This window comes from Orcinus orca, chromosome 7 (assembly GCF_937001465.1).
Source record: "Orcinus orca chromosome 7, mOrcOrc1.1, whole genome shotgun sequence".
Lineage (NCBI taxonomy): Eukaryota > Metazoa > Chordata > Mammalia > Artiodactyla > Delphinidae > Orcinus > Orcinus orca.
In genome coordinates, this window is record NC_064565.1 from 54,419,421 (window position 1) to 54,439,501 (window position 20,081).

The window sequence follows — 20,081 nt, forward strand, 5'->3', positions numbered from 1 at the left end:
TTTAGTCATTTATTTATATCATTATAGACTCACAGATATTCATTTTATTCTTTGGGTTATAATCTAATACTGTCATTAATTTTTATTGCTTAAATTAGTCCAACTTTGACCATTGAGAGTTCTTTCAGGTCAGTCCTTCTGTCCTTCTCACATGACATAGACTTCTCATGTGCCTATCCTTTTTCTTTCCCTTTCTTACTTTTCATTACTGTAAGATGATTCAGGTTCATCTTGTATTTACCCTGTCCCAATCCTAGAATTAGCCATTTCTCAAAGAGTTAGGTTTTTAATATGAGTCATTGGGTAAATGGTGATGTCATTTACTAAAATGGGTAAGACTGAAGTAAGAGGAGGAAGCCTGAGATTGGTTATCTTTCTCTTTCTTTCTCTTTCTTTCTTTCTCTCTCTCTCTCTCTTTCTTTCTTTCTTTCTTTCTCTTCCTTCCTTCCATCTTTCTTTCATTTTTTAATTATTTTTTGACATGTTAAAATTTGAAAAGCCTATTAGCCATTTAAGTGGAGCTGTAGATTAGAGTAGGCAGTGTGTATAAAAATCTAAAATTCTGAGAAGAGGTTCAGGCTACATATCTAAATTTGAGAATCACAAATAAATGGTGGTATTTAAAGACTTAGGACCAGATCTGCTTTCTTAGGAAAGGGTCAGATAGAAAAGTCTCAGACCTCAATCCATGAGAGGATTTAGAGGTTAGGAAGAATGGAAGAAATCAGGCAGGAAGGTTGAGGAAGGGCAGTAAATGAGGTAGGAGAAAACCCTACTCTGTGCATGGTATGTTGCAAGCCAGGTAAAGAAATAGCTCAAGACTGAACTGAAAATCTGAGTCAAAATCTCTTGAAATATTGAAGATAAGGACTGAAAATTTACCATTGGATTTGGTAATATTCAAATTCACTGATGACCTTGATAAATGCTATTTCAGTGGAACTGTGGACCAGTTCCACAGTCTAATTTTGGGGAGTTCAATATAGAATTACGTCTGAGAAATGGAGAATACCTTCTCTTGGGAAGTTGCTACAAAACGGAGTGGAGAAATAAAGTGATAGTGAGATGGGGAAATGATAGAAAGGGAATTTATTTTTAAGTTTGGAGATATTACAACATATTTGCAGACAAAGGGAATAATAGAGTAAAATAGGGGGGAAATGATGATGCAGAAGAAAGAGGGGATCGTTAAAGTAGCAAAGACCTAGAATTGGTGAGAGGAAATTAGAATCCAAAGCTTAAGAGAAGGAGATGACCTTAGGTGGGAGAAAGAACAGTTTCTCCATCATAACAGGATTGAAGACAGACTATATGGGTACAAATATCAGGAGTACATGGAATGTAGTACGAAGAAGGAAAGAAGTTCCAGGCCCTGGAGTTCTATCAGTTTTCTTAGAAGCAATATCATAAACCGAGATGGAAAAGATGAGAAGAAATGTTGGACAGTTGAAAAGAAGTAAAGGTGCCTTTTCATGGTATCATAGAGTTGAATTATGAATTAATAAGGGAAATGTGATATTAGATTGTCAGGCACGACTACTGGGGACCCACTTGCAATAGCCTACATTTTCTCTAGTCATTATCATCCGTTCAGCTACTAGAGGCAGGTTCATAGTAGGAAGAGAGTTGAGTTTAACGAGCTGATTTTTTTTTTTTTTGATCACATTGATTTGAAAAAGAGAGAAGAAGTCCTTCATGGTGAGTGTATATGTGAGGAAGAGATTACAATGATGAATAATGGACCCTAAATTCAGTAAGTGGGGAAATGTGAACATGAGTGGGACAACAGAAAAATGTGTAGAGGTCAAGAAAATTTTGTTGATGAAGTGTACGGTTTATCGGAGACTTTTCGTCACAAAGATTCTTTAAGGCTTCCCCATACCTTACTGATACATTGCTCTTGCGATGGTAGAATCTGAAACATCTTTTCAGTCTCTTTTATGATCATCTGTCTAGTCAGGTTTGCACCTTTTCTTGGGTCAGTCTTGCTAATTTACAATTTTCTGGGAAATTATCTACTCCTTTAGGTTTTTTAAATTTTTACCTAAATTTTCACCCAAATTTTCTTATAGTTCTTGCAAATTCCTAGTAATTATAGTTATGTCTTTTCCCATGTCTTTAAATAGAGATCTATCTGAACTCTTTCAGAGAATTGTTTGCACACTTTGGAGCACAGCTGATTGAGTGGAAAAATCCCATGGTGACCACCTGATATGTAAATAGCCTAACTAGGACTGATTTAATTTCTTTTGATAACTCTTGTCCCCACTTTTACTGAAATAGAATGACTAAGTGCTATCATCATTTTAGAAACTTTTTTGGTCATGTGATACTCTTCATTATAGTTCAACACATATTAGGAAAAAATGGAAATTAATTATTTTGTTGTTTGTTAAAGAGTGGATTAAGGGCTGCATATATTTTGATAACCGCACTTTATCAGGTGTATGAAGGTACAAAATTGAAGTGGTATTGTTACTTAAGAAATCATTCTAAATAGAATCAATGTGATTGTCAGTGGTGTTTTATTCTCTTAAAAAAATAGGGCCAGGGCTTCCCTGGTGGCGCAGTGGTTGGGAGCCCGCCTGCCAATGCAGGGGACACAGGTTCGTGCCCCGGTCCGGGAGGATCCCACGTGCCACGGAGCTGCTGGGCCTGTGAGCCATGGCTGCTGGTCCTGCGCGTCCAGGGCCTGTGTTCCGCAGCGGGAGAGGCCACAGCAGTGAGAGGCCCATGTACCGCAAAAAAAAAAAAACTCTAAAAAAAAAATAGGGCCAAACTGTACATGGCAGATTGGTCTTTCCTGCTAGATTCCTTTGCCCTAGGCCCTTTGCTTCTGTCCGGAAGTTGTCCTTCAGAGTGAAAGATGCTTTTGCTGGTTGCAGGCATATTAATTATGCGATACTGTATTTCGAGATGCAATTGCAAATATAACTAAACTATTGCCCTGAACTTACAAGTCGTATTATCGCCTTAGAAAACCTGAACAGCTAATTCACCTTTCTTCATTTGTGTTCATAGACTGTTTCCTTTTGACATACTGAAACTGAGATGAAGCAGGCTTCCAGACTTGCAGAAGTGATCAGCTTGGGGGTCTCAAACTCCGTGATCCTTGGAGGAACAAGTGTATTCTCAAAATCCCCACATTTGCAAGAAAGTTATTTTTTTAGAGATGGCAACAGTTAAGAGTGTTTTAAACAAGTTAAAATTCGTTATATCTAACCACTGAATCATCCACTATAAACAACACAAGCTGATCTTATAGCTCAGCCAAGGCCACCACTGAGATGTGACCTTCAATGACCTCAGTGAAGTCTAGCATGGCTATTGATTAAAACATGCCAGCAAGAGTCTGTCTGTGCCTCATTGACCTGCTAAAGGTGCCCTTTAGAGAAAATGTTGACAAACACAGGAGAGAGCCTTGACCCTTACTTGCCACTCTGAATGGCTGCTGGGATTTGTAAGTTGATTTGCAGTAATGTACGTGGGCAACCGGGAAGCCATAGGGCCTGGAACTAGGAGAGGTGGTGTTCACCTTTCGCTCCAGCCCTGTGACATTGCAGAAATTTCTAAAAATGAAAACTGGTTCTCAGGGAATTTCTCAATTGAACCCAGGTATTAGTAAAGACTAGATATAAACCATAAGTGTTAGGTGCACATTTTAAAATGATAATATAGGTTTATGTCAATTTTGTTTTTCACAGAACTCATAATCAGAAACTGAGGTTCTTTAGATGAGCACAACAAAAGATTTGTGAGGACAAATGATGTTACATTTACATTAGTATACATATTCCAAGTCTTCCATAAATGTCACCCTCTTGAATATTTTTCATAGTACCTGAGATAGTTGTATGTGTCCACAAATCAGTCCCAGATGTCACTTGTCACTGCTAAGGCCACCCATGGGACTGCAGTCCCACTCAAATAGTGGTGTTGTGAGTACTGCAGGTATTCTAGTTTGTTCTGCCAAGTAACCGTGCGTATCCGTGTAGACACACGTAAAGTTTAAATGGAGAAAGAAGCTCCTGGAGACACAATTGTCCTGAGACAATTTTTTTCTTAGGGATTTTTGATGTTTTAAGCTTGTTTGAATGCCATCAGCATAAATTGTTTGCTCAGTCTATTTCTTCATTCAATTACCCATTTACAGTATTTCTACATTAGCTATTGTTATTGGCTATGATCAGTAATAGTTCATTTCTGGCTATTGTGGAAACACAATAAATGAACCACACTTCACAAGTTTCTCTACATCATGTTTAAGGAAAATTGTTACACTTGTATATGGACATAATGATTTATCTTAACATATTAGAATGGAAAGTTTATTAATCTTTAGGAAAAGTAATTATACATATTTTAGTCTGGGGAAATAAAAGCACGTAATTACTGCCAGGATTTTATCATCTCTTTAAATTATTGCACTAATCATAATAAATATTCATTGTGATTTTCATCAACTATCTAGCTACAATATTTTGATTTTCCTGTTTATTTTTGTGTCTTGAAGATACGAATCTCCTGGAGACTAGAAAGTTATTTAAATCTAGTGTAATGCTGATTGATAAGATAAAATGCCTTTAATTTCTTATCCATAGTAACAGTTGTTGATTGAATAATAGGTAAATAAATGAATGAACATGTATGAATGATTAGAAATTTACTACATTTTTCTAAGATGAATGTTCTTTCTGCACTAATTTATATACAGTATGATCATTCAGTTCTAAATTTAATGCCTTATTTATATTCCAAGATTCCTATTGATTTTCCTCTGTGTCACATTATATTTACACCCTGTCATCAGCTTTACTCTTTGAAAATATAACGTTATGTAACATATTGAAACATATTTTCTTTTATAAGGAAAAAATAAGGAGATATCAACAGACTGAAAAGATGTTTTCAGAGGCATAGATTCTTCAGGAAGATACTGGCGTTCATAAGATCTCAAGGTTAGCATACATTATTATTTTCATGCTTTTACAGATCTGAGATATAACTGTGTCACTGCTCCGTGTTGTTATTGCTAATGTGTAATTGGATAATAAGGAAAAATGCTCTTATATAAAATACATATTTTTTAAAAGATCTTTTCAAAATTTTTAGAAATTCATTTATACCAGAAATGTATTATTTCATTCAATTGGGATGGTTACAAGAAAATATTGTTTTAGTAGAGAATCCATTGGTTATTAAAATTTTCTTCTTTTTTAAAGGGTAACACTGTTAGCATAAATATAAATGTTAGGCATTCCTATAAAATTTTATTTTTGATTTCTTAAGGAATGTACACCTATTTAGCAAATTTTTTATTTCTTTTGTATCTTTGGTTACAACATACACATATATACATATAGTTTAGAAGGATAGCTGATCAGGAATCCTTCTAAAATTCTTAGAATCCCACTCCCCAACTTTCCCAAGTACAGTGAAAGAAATTTTACTCTTGTCAGAAAATGTGACCTCAATAAAATGACAGTTGATATGAATGAACAAAAAGATATTTGAGAAACTTTTCTAAGTTGTTAGAATCATATGTCTAGAAAAGAAAAGCAAAATAAGCCTACTCTGATTAAACAGCTTTTTATAATAGTAAACAAATGTAAAATATTCATTTGGAAGTTTGAGTTACAACGTAGGTTAAAATGGCTCATTCTAATGGGATAGCTTGAGAAAGTGAATGATTTCTGACTTCTTTATATTATGGGACCCAATATCAAATATTCATGATTTTAAATGAAATGTATTAATGATTCTTATTTATTTATTTTTATTTGTTTTGTATGTTTATTTATTTATCTTTATTGAGATAACATTGGTTTATAACATTATGTAAGATGCATGTGTATAACATTATGTAAGATGCATGTGTACAACATTATATTTCTGCTTCTGTGTACAACACAGCATGCTCACCATAAAAAATTTAGTTTCTGTCTGTTACCATAGAGTTGACCTTCCTTACCCATTCCCCACGCCTCCAACCGCCTCCCAGCCCCTTCCTCTCTGGTAACCACTACTCTGTTCTCTGTAACGATCGTTTTATTTTTATTGCCTTGGTCAGGCTTGCCTTCAATATCTACTTGTTTTCCTCACTCATCCAAGGATATATTCATTCAAAATTTATTTAGGACTTACCATATGCAAGACAATGGCTGAGTGCTGCTTTGGTTGTTTCAAAATGAATAAGATATGGTTCTTGTTCTCGAGAATTGCCGAACCAATATGTTTCTCGGAAATTAATTTTATTATTAACACAAGCAACACATAATTAAAAAGACAGGCTAGATTTAAAAGGGCATGTAATGAATTCTAAAGCACAATGGGAATTATTTGGGGATTATTCATATTTTCACATTATGGCTTTTATTAGCCTACAATACTGAGAGTTAGTACCAATGGGAATGATGCTCCGTTACAACCCACACTCAAATGACCTTTTATTAAAGTAGCTCTTCAAGTACTCCACAAGTAAGTAATATGAGATTCTAAGAAAGAAAAGTCTCTTTTTTGCCACAACTGCAAATTTAATGTTGTAGAAAATAGTTATGCAAACACATGAAAAGAACAAAGGTGAGCATTGCCTACTTGGTTTTTCTTATTCCTGTACAGGCAACTTTATTAAGCTCACCAGAGAATTAAATCATTTCCCCAATGACCTAGAAAGGCAAGTAGATTTGCAATGCTTGTAATGTAGGTTTGAATGATATAAACCCCTAAGGAATCCATATGCAAATAGCTGGATAAGTAAAGAGATTTGCAGTGGAGTGGGAGTCCAAACTCTGTTGGAAATGGAATCGCATAGCACTCTGCTTCTCACAAAGAGCTTTTAGAAAGGTCATGTCTTAAGAAGTTAAAGCAAGTCAAGTAATTAAAAATAGTAAACATCTTTTTGAAAAGTCAGTGAAGACACCCCTTTCTTAATTATTCCATTAAAGTGGTTAAATTAATTTATATAAGAACTACAATCATTCAACAAATATTTATCAATTGCCTGCTATGTGCATGGGGCAACAGCAGTGAATAAAATACACCAATATCTTTGCCTTAGTGGAAATTACATTCTAAAGGGTGGAAATATACAATCAATAAAAAACAAAGTTAATTATATGTTACATTAGATGGTGATGGTGCTATGGAGAAAAAGAAAACAGGTAAAGAACATAGAAAGTAAGGAGGGGTAGAATTTTTAAAGCGCCTAATAACCTAGTACTACATAATTTGTAAAAAGGAGATAGATGTCACTTTACCCCACATCGTGCCAACTAAAAGCAAGTATAGTGAAATATAGCATCTGATGGTAAGTTTTCTAAATCATCATTTGCTAAGGTAAATATCATTTTAATGTACGTAAAATAACTAGTATGTATTTCAGTTTCGCTGGAAAGAAAAGACTTTTTTAAATGATAATACATTTACTACATGTACATGAAATACTGTCAAAGTGTTTGCAATAAAGAAATATACAACTGAACATGGATTCATCCATTCACTTACTAAAGGATAAAGACTGTAACTATCCATCTGTGTATGGGGGAAAATCAATCCATTTTTTAGAATTGAATAAATCTTATAAACCTAATAGTTAAGGATCTCTATGATAATATATATAGATGATTCATGGTGCTAGAAGACTCTATATAATTTTTTTATTGTTCTATCATCAGTCTTATTATCATTTTGGGAGAGTACGGAGTACTGGGATTGAAGACAGAAGGAAATTATTTAAACACCACCTCATTCACATAGTACACTAATTTTTTAAAAGACGTGTTTCGTTGTACATTTGATTTATTAGAAGAAGTGTGGAGATTTGGAAATTAAAATAAATCAATCTATTTGTGATCTTCAACAAATGAGTCATCAGGTTTCTTTTGGTGGTAATCTGGTTGGAATTTTTCTGTGAAACATTAGGTGCTGAGCACAAGATTCTGGAGTTGTTTACAGGCCAGATAACCCTGCCCATTTTTTGGAGTCTGCACTATAGATGAACTCATCACATAAATTGACATTGTCTTAAAAGCCATTCAGTCTTGACTTTACTGGATAAAATTGAAAAGTTTAGCCAACTTGATGTGCAGAAAAGTAGTTAAATCAGTTTTTTCGTTGTTAATAAGTCAATGTGAAAGGAATATCTAGCCATCCAAAAGAACAAAATTTAGATTAAGAGGTTTCAAAACCTATTAAGTATTACAATTCCTTTAATCTTCCAAAAGACAGGTATTATAAATAGTATTATCATCTAAAGGAAATAAATGGCCAGTATTGAAGTAGTAAAAGAAGTACAAAGTAAAGGTCACGATTGTTTAGAAGACCTATCTTAATTAAACCAAGGCAGTGGGTGTATATAACATGCTGTATTGTAGACAGAAGAGATGGTCAGCTCTGTGAAGCTGACCAAATAGAGGCAACCAGCACAATAGTATTGTCTGTTTTGGGAAAACCAAAAGAAAAGAAAAAATAAGAGTTGCAGAGGACTAGTAGAAGATTATGGGAAAAACAAAGACTTCTTATTAATGTCACTGTGTCAGAGATAGATTCCTCCCAAACCAACATTAATCTTTGTTAGATTTATCTAGAGACTTTGAAAGAAAGAACTAGAAACTCTCGTTTAAGGGTAACTAAAACATGACTTTTCAAAAGCAAGTAGAAAATAGCAAATGCTTTCCCTTAAATTCGCTCACTTTCATCTTCCGTATATGTGCTTTACAAAATTTAAACCCAGGAATATTTTGCAGATTTGTACCACAAATCCAGTTCCCCATGGACTCTTCCAAATAATGACTCTTGCATCCTCTCACAAACCACCACACACAAACGTACATCTTTGAATCTCACATCACCTGGCATGCCCATGTTCTGGGTTGTTCCTCCCTCTCCACCTTTCTTCAGTGGTTCTCCAAATGACTTCCTACCATTCTCCTTTTCCATCATTCTTATACATGATCTGTCTAATCCAGGTTTCTCAACCTCAGCACTACTGACACTTCGATGGCATAATTTTTTGTTGAGGGGCTGTCCTGTGCACTGTAGGATGTTTAGCAGCCTCCCGGGCAGTAGTCGCCAGTAGTACTCCACCCCACAAGTCGTGAAAACCAAAAATGTCTCCAGACATTGCCCAATGTCCCTTTGTCTCATCCCCAGATGAGAACCACTGATCAAATCCTAACCGTCACAACCTCAATAAGCATCCACTCCCTATCAACAACCTCCCAACCACCTACAGCATCTTGTTCTCCATTAAAACTCAACTGAGACCCTTTAAATTCCAGCCCCCTTTGTTAAAGTGAAACTCACTTCTGACCATCTGTATTTGTTTTTAGTTCCCTTTTATTTGCTTATACCTGGCCTTGTATCTAAAATGTGTCTAACAGAATGAGTGAGAAAATTAGGGAAAAGGAAAAATAAGGTAAAAACATAAGATTGTTAGGAGTTGCAAATGAATAAACCCTTTTCCTCTCACTTTTTTTTTCTTGAATTCATGGATACTTCCATGTTCCCCAAGTCTTAACTTGGAATTCGGCTTGGACACCAGCAGCTCACCCTCCACATTTCTTAGTCTGTCCTTTATACAGTGTACATGCAAACCTGAATCCATAGGGGAAATCTCTTTCCTTACATACAGGCACATGAGTGCTACAGGAGCAAATTATACCACTCTGCAGATAGATGGTTTTCTAATCTGAGTCAGCCCCTCAGTAGCATTCGCTAATCCTTTCACACTGACTGTGGTCAGCCACCATTTCAAAACCATATCACCCCACACAAGCCATGCAATCTCTCCCCTTCACTCTCAGTGCACCTGCTGTTTTGACAAGAAAAGTAAGGTCATTTTGCGGAAACTACTTGTGCATCCTTGCAATTCCCTCCAGCACCAAACAGCAACATCTATCACCATTCTTTCTTTCCTCCAATCTTAAGGGATCAGGAGTCCTTCCTGCTATTCAAGGCAAAGCGTGGATTTGATTTTATTCCCTATCACTGATGCTGAGGCTTTTGCCATTAATTTCCCTTATGTCCTTTATCTTCAACTTTTTCTTCTTTGCTGGCCCTTTTTCTTCAACCTGTACATGCTCTTCAAACTTCTATCCAAAAAATAAATCAGCAAACAGAAGCAAGCTGGCCTCTCCCTTCACTAGATTTCACTTGCTGCTGCCATCCAATTTCTCTACTCCCCAGCTCATTCAGACTCTCCATAGCTGCGGTTATCTCCAGCCTCCAAGGTTCAGCCACTCCTCAGCACAGTAAGATCTGATTTCTAACCCCATTTAACAGAGCATGCTCTCTCTAAAGTCTCAGATGACCTGCAGCCCTTATCTTGACTGGTTCTCTCAGGGGTATTTGACACTGTTAACTTCATTTTTCTTCTTTCACTCCCTGGGCTGCTGTGACACCCCTCCCTCTTGGTTTGCCTCATACCTTGGAGACGCTTTTATAAAGTCCCCTTTCACAGGCTCTTCTTTCTCTGTTCTTTCACAAAGTCAGGAATCACAACTCAAATACCAATAGGCAGCCATAGGTAATATAAATGAGCGAAATCAGCTGACTGAAAGCAATAAACACTGCCGGGGCCAAACAGCTTGCCCACGAAAGGTCTTGATATTTCACTCGTGCTCACATGATAGTGCTCCCTAGAGACCCACCCTCAGCTTACTGCTCATCCACCCTCCTGGCTCTCCCTGATCAAGCAAAGCCACTCTTAAGACTATGAATGACATAGATGGCAGTGACTCCAACCCTGTTCTTTGATTAAACTACAGAATTGCACATTACACACACATGTCTATGTCTACAGGATATCAATGCCTAGTAAGGACAGACACAAAACCAAATCATCAGAGCAATGGAAATACACAGTACAAAAACAGACACGATATACATGTGATCATAACATGCAACAAAGAAATAATCGTCAGTCAATGGGGGAGGCCTTCCAATGAAAGGCTGTTAACAACCCCAAGTACACATAATTAATTCGTGTCTGATAAAGAAGGCACTTTGAATGGGGAGAAGCAGGGAAGGACAATGGCTTACTTAGAAGAAGGTACTAGAACAATTCTTTAACTACGTGGGGAAAGATAAGGTGAGATCTATACATCATACTATACTGAAGTAAATTGCGGATAGATTTAAAGTATTTTAAAAGATTTAAAATTACTTTAAATATTTTCAAATGTTTAAATTATTATTGAACATTCAGTAAATTCAATAGCTCACAGGTATTTATGTGCCTTGGGTTTAGGAAAGCACTTAAGCAATGCAAGAAAGCAAAAGAAAAATGATTTATTCATTTTTATATTTATAAACAATAAAATTTACTCTTCTTGGTGTACAGTTTCATGAGATTTGACAATTGCACAGAGTCATGTACTTCACCACAATCAAGATACAGAACAGAGCTTCTCTGGTGGCGCAGTGGTTGAGAGTCCGCCTGCCGATGCAGGGGACGCGGGTTCGTGCCCCGGTCCGGGAAGATCCCACATGCCGCGGAGCGGCTGGGCCTGTGAGCCATGGCTGCTGAGCCTGCGCGTCCGGAGCCTGTGCTCCGCAACGGGAGAGGCCACAACAGTGAGAGGCCCGCGTACCGCAAAAAAAAAAAAAAAAAAGAAAAAAAGATACAGAACAGTTTCATCACCCCCAAAATTCCCTTGAGGTGCCCCTTGTTGGCCCTTGCCCATCCTAATCCCTGGCAACTGATCTGTATAGGTCACTATAGTTTTGCCTTTTCCAGAATGTCATATCAGTGGAAACATACAGAATGTAATCTTTTGCATCCGGCCTCTTTCCCTTAATTAAAATGCATTTGAGATAGATTTATGTTGTTGCATATTTCAGTAGTGTTTTCCTTATTATTACTAAGTAGTATTCCATTGTATAGATGTATCACAGTTTGTTTATCCATTAAAGGACATTTGGGTTGTTTAGCTTTTGATGTTTTGAATAAAGCTGCTATAAGGATCCAAGTAGAATTTTTTGTGAGAAGCTAAGTTTTCGTTTATCATGGGTAACTGCTTTGGTGGGATTGTGTGTCACATGTTAAGTTTATAACTTTCTAAGACACTACAAAAATGTATTCCAAAATGGCTTATATCATCTTGTGTTTCCATCAGTAATGTATGAACATTCACACTGCTCCACACATTTACCAGTATTTGGTATTGCCAGTTTTTTTTTTAATTAATTAATTAATTAATTTAGTTTTGGCTGTGTTGGGTCTTCGTTTCTGTGCGAGGGCTTTCTCTAGTTGCGGCAAGTGGGGCCACTCTTCATCGCGGTGCACGGGCCTCTCACTGTCGCGGCCTCTCTTGTTGCGGAGCACAGGCTCTAGACACGCAGGCTCAGCAGTTGTGGCTCACGGGCCCAGTTGCTCTGCGGCATGTGGGATCTTCCCAGACCAGGGCTTGAACCCGTGTCCCCTGCATTGGCAGGCAGATTCTCAACCACTGCGCCACCAGGGAAGCCTTCCAGTTTTAATTTAATTTATTTTATTCTAGCCATTCTAATTGTTGTGGTTTTTAATTTGTGTGTCCTTAATAAATAATAATATTGAGCATTTTTACTTGTGCTTATTCACCATCTATATACATATATACTTTTGTGAAGTGTTCAAATATTTTGTCCAATTTTTTTAAAAGTCTTAATTATTTAGAGCAGTTTTAGGTTCACAGCAAAATTGAGAGGGAGGTACAGAGATTTTCCATATATTCCCCACCCTATACACATGCATAGCTTCCCCCATTATCAACATCCTTCACCAGAGTGGTAGCTTTGTCATACCTGATGAACCTACATTGACACATCGCCCAAAGTCCATGGTTTACATTAGGTTTCATTCTTGGTGTTGTACATTGTATGGGTTTGGGTAAATGTATAACGACATGTATCCATCACTGTAGTATAATACAAAATATTTTCACTACCCTCCAAGTCCTTTGTGCCCCACCTACTTATCTTTCCTTCCCACCCTCAATCCCTGGCAACCACTGATTTTTTACTGTCTGCATAGTTTTTGCCTTTTCCAGAATGTCATATACTTGGAAGAGTATAGTACATAGCCTTCTCAGGTTGTCTTCTTTCACTTGATAATATGCATTTACGTTTCCTCCCTGTCTTTTTGTGGCTGAAAAGCCACATTTATTTTGATCACTAAAAAATATTCCATTGTCTGGATGTACCACACTTTTTTATCCATTCACCTACTAAAGGATATCTAAGTTTTGGTAATTATGAATAAAGTTCCTAGAAACATTCACTTGCAGATTTTTTCATGGACATAAGTTTCCAACCCCTTTGGGTAAATAATTGTTAAGTCATATGTAAGAGTATGTTTAGTTTTGTAAGAAACTGCCAAACTGTCTTCCAAAGTGCCTGTACCATTCTGCATTCCCAGGAGCAATGAAGAGTTCCTATTGCTCCACATCCTTGCCAGCATTTGGTATTGTCAGTGTTTTGGATTTTGGCCATTCTAATAGGTGTATAGTGGTATCTCATTTTTAAAATTTGTGTTTTCCTGATGATATATGATGTGGAACATCTTTTCATATGCTATTTGCCATCTGTATATCTTTGGTGAGGTGTCTGTTCAGGTCTTTGCCCCATTTTTTAATCTTTTTTTTCTTATTGTTGAGTTTTAAAAGAGTTCTTTGTATATATATATATTTTTTTGCCTAATTTTTTTTATTGAGTTCTTTTTATTGTTTAGTTTTGAGAGTTCTTTTTAAATATTCTGGATAAAAATCCTTTGGGAGATGTGGAATTTGCAAATATTTTCTCCTTTGTGGCTCGTTTTTTGTATTCTTGACTTTTTTCTTTTACAGAGTAAGAGTTTTTAACTTTGATGAAGTCACATTTATGAATTTTTTTCTTTTATGAATTAGGATTTTGGTGTTGTATCTAAGAGCTCTTTGCCTATCCCAAGGTCATAAAGATTTCACCTATTTTTCTTCTAAATATTTTATAATGTCATGTTTTACATTTAGGTGTATGATCAATTTTGAGTAAATTTTTGTATAAGGTAAGAGACTGAGATTCAATATTTTGCATACAGACATCCAACTGTTTCATCACTATTTTTCTTGAAGACTCTCTCTTCTCCTTTAAATTGCCTCTGCACTTTTGTCAAAAATCAATCATATTTGTGTGGATCTATTTCTGGCCTCTCTATTTTGTCCCACTGATGTATGTATTTGTAATTTTTCCCATTATCACAGTCTTGATTCCTGTAACTCTGTAGTAAGTCTTGAGATCAGATTGTGTGTGCCCTCTTCTTTTTCAAAATTGCTTTGTCCTATGCATTTTAAAATCAGCTTGTCAATATCTTTAAAAAATCCCAATTCTTCTGGGGTTTTGATTGGAAATCATTGACATATATTTTTTATTTTATTTTAATTTTTTTTAAAGGATTTTTTTAAAATTTTTATTTATGTATTTATTTAATATTTTTGGCTGTGTTGGGTCTTCATTTCTGTGTGAGGGCTTTCTCTAGTTGCGGCGAGTGGGGGCCACTCTTCATTGCGGTGCGCAGGCCTCTCACTGTGGCGGCCTCTCTTGTTGCAGAGCACAGGCTCCAGACGCGTAGGCTCAGTAGTTGTGGCTCACGGGTCTAGTTGCTCCGCGGCATGTGGGATCTTCCCAGACCAGGGCTCGAACCCGTGTCCCCTGCATTGGCAGGCAGATTCTCAACCACTGCGCCACCAGGGAAGCCCTGACATATATTTTTTAAATGCTCCAAATTAAACTTAAATTAAAAAATCTTGAAAAATATTCACTGTATATATAAGATACAAACAGTCAACATTATTAAAATATGGAGAATTGTTAGATATCATTAAGAAAATATAAACTTCATTAAGGTAATTAGCAAGGCCTTGTGGGAACTTTTTACAAAAGGTGTTCTGGTCAGCTCTAAATTTAAAAAATAATGTTAAAATAACAAGTAATCAAAAACATTTGATGTGTAATGGTCATAAAAACATAAAAACTTTGGGAAATAATGTAGCATACTGACAGAGAGCATCATTTTAAGGTCGGACTGAACTTTGAGTTCATTCTTTACTTATCTGTGAGGATTTAAGCAAACTTTCTAATGTTCAGATACTTTATCAATTAAGTAGAATAAGATAAAGTCTGGTACATTGTAAACACAAAAGTGGATTATTATTGGTGAAGATGTGGAGAAATGAACTGTATCATACTGCAAAGGTGGACAAGTAAATTGTTTCAACTTTTCTCAAAGACCATTTGTCATTATGTGTCAAATAATCGTACTCCTTACATATTCTTAGGAACTCCAAATATTTACAAACCTTAATGAAACAATCAATTATGAACACAAAACTATGTATACAAAGACGTTTATTAAGATAATATTTAGGGACATCCCTGGCGGTCCAGTGGTGAAGACTTTGCCTTCCAGTGCAGGGGGTGCAGGTTCAATCCTGGTCAGGGAGCTAAGATCCCACATGCCTTGTGGCCAAAAAACCAAAACAAAAATCAGAAGCAATATTGTAACAAATTAATAAAGACTTTAAAAATGGTCCACATCAAAAAAATCCTTAAATATAATATTTAAAATAATGAAAATGGGAAACATCTGCATGTCTGAAAATAATGAAGTAATTAAATAAATTATTAAATATCCATGTAAAGTAATATCCTGAGATGGTTAAAATAAAGGTGTTCCACAGCATGTTTTATTATTGGTGACATCTGAAATATACCAATAAGTGAAAAAGTAGGCTATAAAACAGCTTGTACAGTATGATGTCATTTATGCTCTTAAATGATGTATATGCATGTAAGAAAGGATGATTATATAAATGCATATGTGTATGGGTGTATGCACATATACACACGTACGTATAATAGAAGTGATTAGGTCTGTGTGGTTGGGTGTAAATTTAATTAATTGCTTTTCTGGTGTTTTTCAGTAGTCTCCAAATTTCCTGAAATACATCTTATTATTACAAAAAAAGATAATTTAAAATATGGAATATGAAGGGATAGGAAATCATAAACTACATAAAAAAATAAATAGCCAACTACTTAAAACATTATTTATTTCATAGATGACAGTGAAGGGTGATTAGCCTTATTATTTAAGGAAATTCACCAATTAATATGAACATCAATAGGACTCCAATAGAAAAATGGGCTAAAATAATAGAACAACATGCATAAAAATGAAATATAAGCAGCTGATAAACATAAAAAACTTCATCTTTAACAGTACTCAAAGAAATGGGAATAAAGTGTTATAATTTTATGTCTATCAAACCAGCACAGATTTTTTTATTGCATATCTGTTTCACTGACATATACTGTTGATGGAAATACATTAGTAGCAAAATATGTTAAACTTTCATATGCTTATGCTTTCTTAAACAATAAATTTCCAGACAAAAGCAAATATATCATAGAATTACATATAATTGTTTGAATCATTGAAAATAATAAGCGTGTTCTATAATAGGAGAATTGTTTTAAAAATTGTGGTACATCCAGAAGATATAATATGACACATCCACTGAAATTTCATTTACGAGAAATTTTAATGACAAGAAAAATACTCATCATATGTTAGATGAGAAAAATAGACATGAAAAAGTGGAGAAAATATAAATTAAATATATAAAAGGAGCATTAAAGTAAACCAAAGACAGAGAAATTAAATAAAATATTTTAAATTATTGTATAATAAGGTAAATATTATAAATAGCATTTGAAAACAGATTTTTTTTAAAAAGTAGAATGGGAAGTGATTTGTATTTTTAATTTCTAAATGTTCATAGTGTTTTTTTCTATTGAGGTATAGTTGATGTACAATACTATATAAGTTTCAGGAGTACAACATAGTCATTCACAATTTTTAAAGGTTATTTTCCAATTTTAGTCATTATAAAATGTTGGTTATATTCCCTGTACAATATATCCTTGTAGCTTATTTATTTTATGCATAATATGTCTATTAATCCCCTACCCCTATATTGCCCTTCCCTCCTTCCCTCTCCCCACTGGTAACCACTAGTCTCCTCTCTATATCTGTGAGTCTATTTCTTTTTTGTTATATTCACTAGTTTTTTTATTTTTTAGATTTTACATATAAGTAATATCTGTCTGATTTATTTCATCTAGCAAATGCCCTCCAAGTCCATCCATGTTGTTGTGAATGGCAAAATTTCATTCTTTTTTATGGCTGAAGTAGTATTCCATTGTATATATATACCATATCTTTATACATTCATCTGTTGATGGACACTAAATGTTCATAATTTTCATGTAAATCTTAAAATATTTGTTTATCTCCTCTATGTCTCAAACTTTTTCCTGCTACTGTGTTGACCATCTCATTTAAAAATAGCCAGTCATGTAAGTCAGGAAGCTTCTCACTCATCAGTCATTTCCAGAAAACCACGACCAAATTTGACTAAGTCTTTTCTTCATGCTACTTCTCATCCCCTCCTGAGAGCTGCACTGTCACTACCACCGCTTTAATTCTGCTGCTCTTCATCTCTCAGCTGGATAACTTGATAGCCTGTTGATGAGTTTCTCTGATTCCTCTTGTGTCCCTTCAAATCCATTCTCAATACAGCCTCCCGGAGGCTCAATCTAAAACAAATGTCTGACCATGACCTTCATTCACCCTCCTGCATTTCTTCAGCAATGTCCCATACATTGATAAGATCCAAGCCACTTGTCTCAAGTACCTGCTTTTTGCATTCTTCTTCAGCATCTTCGCTCACCGTGCTCAGCCTTGATTCTACATTTCATCATCCTGAACTCTTATACTCACCCCCTTGGTTCCATACCTTTGTGCCTTGACATAGATGCTTTTTCTGGTTGGAATGCTGTTCTGTTCATCCTCTCCTCTCTTTTTGTTGCTTCACTAGTTCCTCTTTATACTGAAAGGATTAGATCTAGTGACTCCTCAAGCAGAAAAGTTTTTTTCAGAGCTTTTTCCATGTTCTAGCTCCTTATGTTTACTATCAGATTATCAACAGCTTTTTTTTTTTCAAATTATCTATTTACGTGTTATCCTCCCCTCAAGACCAGTGAGCTCCAAAGTATAACCTATGGGGTGAACAAGAAGATCTTTTGAGAAGCAAAGTAAAAATATTAGTATCTCTATTTCTGTTTGTTCCTCATTTCTAATTTCTATGTTTAAGTATTCATACAATTGAGATAATATATTTGTACAATAATACATTATATTATATATAAATGCATATACATACATATATAGGATTGCAGTGCATGCAGAAACTTGTTTTTGCTGGTGGGAATGTATAGTTTACCATGCTTGAAGACCATTGCTCTGAAGTTTTGCAAGGGCAAGGAATATGCCTTTTTATCCATATTTTTATCCATATCCTTTTTATCCATATAGGGACTCTCTGTTGAACTTAACTGAAAGTAAAATTTTAACAAACTCTTATCCACATTTATGAAGTTGGTTGTGAAGTGATTAAAAATGTAGATTAAGGTGGAAAATCCTCTCTCTCTTGTTTACTAAACTTGATGTGTATGAGAGTTAGAGGGAATTTGAGAGAGAAAAATAGAAAGCAATAGAGAAAAAAATTCATATTAAAGTAACTTTCATTATTGCAAATGGTTTTAAATCATGAGGAAATGAAGTTTTAACATACATGCTTATAGTTTCCCAAAGGTACTTAAAATGCAACATTGTCTTAGACAAAAAGATCTATGAGGATTTATAAAAGGGAGCATAACTTTTCAAAGCTAATGAAATTTTGAGGATAGAGTGTGTTTGTGCATCCCAATTCTACAAGCTCAGAACTTGAAAGTCCTTTAAAAATTCCCTTTTCAAGGAGTTGCCCAGTTTACATATGCACTGGGATATCTGCCAATCAGTATTAATACTAATGGATAGAAGGACCAGAAGTCTAAACCCGAGAGAAAATTCCATTCAAATGTTTGATTACCTTATAGTGAATGACTCTCCTAATTTTAATAAAATCACATTTCTAGTTTTCTGTAATTTCAGACAAAGAATGTAGGGAAAATGTAAAGGCATGTCATCTTCCTGGTTTGTATAAGGACAAATGGTACACAAATGAATGAATAATAAAATATTTACAAGCTGTGTTTTGTTTTTTTTTTTTGCGGTACGCGGGCCTCTCACTGCTGTGGCCTCTCCCGCCGTTGAGCACAGGCTCCGGACGCGCAGGCTCAGCGGCCATGGCTCACGGGCCCAGCCGCTCCGCAGCACGCGGGATCCTCCCGGACCGGGGCACGAACCCGCGTCCCCCGCATCGGCAGGCGGACGCTCAACCACTGCGCCACCAGGGAAGCCCACAAGCTGTGTTTTGGTGGTGTTTTCAGGGAAAATTTGAAAGTATATATCTAAATATAACATCAGATGTTGGAAAGGAATTTTTCTCTTCTAATTAGTTTTTAAAAAATCTTTATGAACATGATGAATAAGGAGGCCCTCTTGGATTTTTTTTTCTTACAAAATGTTATAACTTTATGTTTTCCTGCCCCTGCTTCATTTTAAGTAGAGCTGATTCTAATTTAGTTGGTTTTTTAGGTTTTTAACATCAAGCCAAAAATAAACATCTAAAAATTTGTGTTACTCTTGGACAATTATGCCCCACTCTAAGGCATACATTTCCTGAAACTGTTATTTTTATCTCACTCATGATTACCTGTAAGAATCAAAAGAAATGAATATGTGGTATGCGGTATTTCTCACATGGCCTCATATATTAAGAAAAAATTAAAACTAACAGATGGAACCTATTTCAGAACACCTAAAAAAATCCCTTAGTTTTAAAGTTCTTTTAGTCTCCAAAATGATTTTTCAGAACAGGATAATATGGTATATCTTGAAGACAAACATTTAGGGAAGTTTCTTCAACACAGGTTTGATTTCCAGTTGTCAACATCATATAACTAGTTTCTTTTACAGCCAGCAGAGATGGTAGCTTCAGCCTTTCTGTTAAATATAAATGGGAAGTGTTGGAAAAATGGCTGCAATTTTATGCTTAATTTTATCTCTAGGTATTCTACTTTCTAGATTTCTAAAGCAATAAATACAGCATAAGTAACAGTCA

At 35.4% G+C, this 20,081-nt stretch overlaps 1 protein-coding gene across 1 annotated transcript in view; it reads left to right on the forward strand.

The window, feature by feature from the left end:
* Nucleotides 1-20,081, forward strand: part of CSRNP3 (cysteine and serine rich nuclear protein 3) — a 185,688-nt gene that overhangs the window by 29,165 nt on the left and 136,442 nt on the right. Inside the window, exon 3 of the mRNA XM_033412594.2 lies at nucleotides 4,870-4,958. The gene's annotated coding sequence lies outside the window, so the exon portion shown is untranslated. The remainder of the gene's footprint in view (nucleotides 1-4,869; nucleotides 4,959-20,081) is intronic.